This window comes from Cuculus canorus, chromosome 1 (assembly GCF_017976375.1).
Source record: "Cuculus canorus isolate bCucCan1 chromosome 1, bCucCan1.pri, whole genome shotgun sequence".
NCBI lineage: Eukaryota > Metazoa > Chordata > Aves > Cuculiformes > Cuculidae > Cuculus > Cuculus canorus.
In genome coordinates this window covers 131894951-131897638 of record NC_071401.1, presented here as the reverse complement: position 1 = coordinate 131897638, position 2688 = coordinate 131894951, and positions in this window count along the sequence as shown.

Sequence of the window (2688 nt, the reverse complement as noted above, 5' to 3'; positions counted from 1 at the left end):
TGACATTGTTTAGCTTTTTTAACCAGCTCTGGTGACCGTGAACTGAGATTGCTATTACAAGAAAAAAGAATTGTAGAGAGTCTCAGTTTCTCAAGGATGTAGCTAACTGACCTTCAACCTGTTGTCGTGAGCTATATGATCTGTGTCTGTTTGCTTACGTGGTGGGTGATGACAAATGGGAGGAGAGGAATGCAGATAGTTGAGAAACAGCTTTACACACCTCAATCTGACCAGACTGCTTTCACCCTCTTGTAATTCCAGAAGTCGCTGTTAGTAGATGTCGCTGCATGGAGAAGTAAGAATCACCCTCTGCAACAGTTCGTGCTAGGTAGCAGAATCTAAGTTAGTGAAGCACAGCTGAAAGGTTTTATTTTATAATTTTTCCTGTTGTATGAGAGATAAGTGAAGCCACAGAAGATAATTATGGAGAGGGATATAATAGAATGGAGGAAATTATGACTAAGATTATGAGTTCTGTTATTTCTATGAGCTTAGAAGTTGATCAGTTCATTTGATCTGTATCTCACTTTCCCTTTGTTAGAAAAAATATTAATTTATACCTGTGTTGTATTTTGAGCGTTAGTCTTCCGTACCGCATTTACTCTTATTTCTTTACTGTATCCAAAAATACAGTGCTGTTCTCTGGTATTCAGTGGAAAGTACAAAGAAGTGTCTATCCTCTTCTCTTATCAGGACAGACCATCAGTGCTGCATAAAAATAAATCTATTACTTCATACCGTAAACTGGATCGGGTGGATGTCAGCAGCAACTGCAGAATTGTGGTCCCAGGGGACCACAGAATTAGATGAATATATTATTATGCACAAGTAACACCAACCTTATTTCTGGTTGTGTAAGTTCAAGGGCTTGACTTTATGCTATAATAGCGTTTGAACACTTAAATTGTAATCTTACCCCAACCTTTAGAAGCAAGTGAAACAAAGTAAACACACATCACAAGGCGCAGCACTCAGAGACCAGCCACTACAGTCACCAGGGGCAAGATAGTGATGAACTGAGTACCCTTTTAAAACTTGCTGTACTTGAGAGAAAGAATGGACTACCTCCAGCAATAGATGGTATTCTGTACACGAAGGAGCCCTTAGAAGAACATAGTCAGTCCTGCTAATTTCGTTAGCAAAATTACTTTGGAAAGGTGGACTAAACCAAGAAGACAAAGAAGTCTAACAGTCTCAGATAACAGTATTAGCAAATGGGATCAGTTTATGTGTTCTAAGCTGTACTCCTTGTACTTGCTGTCAAAATGGGCAACAGGCAGCTCCTACAGGCCAAATGGCATGATGCACCTCAATCGGCAAGTACTGTGGCTTGATAGCAAGTGTGGCTTTAAATCCCCTCGGATGGAAATGAAAATTGATCTGTGGTGTTGAATGTACTGAGCAAGTGCTCAGATGGATGGGTTTTTATATTAATTGAGGACATTCGTACAACAGTAGTATTTGCCGGGATGCACATCACAGGCTCATTACATCTACCACAACGTATATAGTGAAGACAGACTGACTCCTAATCGGAATAAGCTCAGACGTACCCAGCTGAGGATGTGCTTGTTATTCTTGAAATGGAGATGAATTTATGAATGCTCAGAAGCAGAGAGCTTGTGTTCCTGGGAAAATTTGCATTCCCATGCTTCAGTACCAAGCACTTCCATAGATGCTTAATGGCTAAGCATGGGTGGCAGTCTCACAGCTTCTGAAGCAGGTGTATAAATCACATCCTAATTCTTACTTGGAATGTGCTAACTTCTTTCTTTGCACGTGGTATGAGCTGTCCTGGTGATTTTAGGCTACAGAGAAAATCGTAAGAAGCCTGTAAAGTTCTTTTTAGGATTAATTCCTGGAGATTAGGTGAGATTCTGAGAAAAGAAAGGTGGTTTGTGGTTCTTCCATTCCCACATCTGTCAGAATAACCTGCAAAGGGACAAAAACAAGTGTTCTCCCTTTAAAATAAAGGCTCCAAAAGTGAAAAGCTGTTGAAACTAGTCTTCATAAGATGGGAAGTCTCATAAGCTCAGTGTTGTTACTTAAGGTGTCCCATACGAAGTGTCGTGTCCAAAGTCCATTGCTTGGGAGGGGCTACCAACCAAGATATAGTCATTATAATGACAATATTATATATTGTCATTGTAGACAATGCTGTGTACAGCAGGAGTAGAATAGAATCATAGAATCATTTGCATTGGAAAAGACCTCTAAGATCATCAATTCCAACTGTCAGCCCAACACCACTCTACCTACTAAACCGTGTCCTGAAGTGCCAGGAAGAAGCCTTCCTACCCTCAAGCATATCAACACTTCCTCACAGCTTAGTGCCATCCACGATCTTACAAAGAGCGCATTCAATCCCCTCATCCAGGTCATTGATAAAGATGTTGAACAGAACTTAACCCAGCACTGAGCCCTAGGAACATCACTTGTGACCAGCCTCCAATTGAATTTAACTCCACACACCACCATTCTTTGAGCCTGGCCATCCAGCCACTAGGGTTGGGAAATAACATGTTATTTTGCAGATCATAAAACATTCACTGTATGCTTAGTGTAATAGAATACAGCAGAACGGACTGAGTAGGCTTTGTTGGTGGTAGAAGTTAGTATAAAGAGTTGGGTGGCAAGTGCAGCTTGGGGAAGATGATTTTGGTTTGGGCACTCTCACATGAACTACAT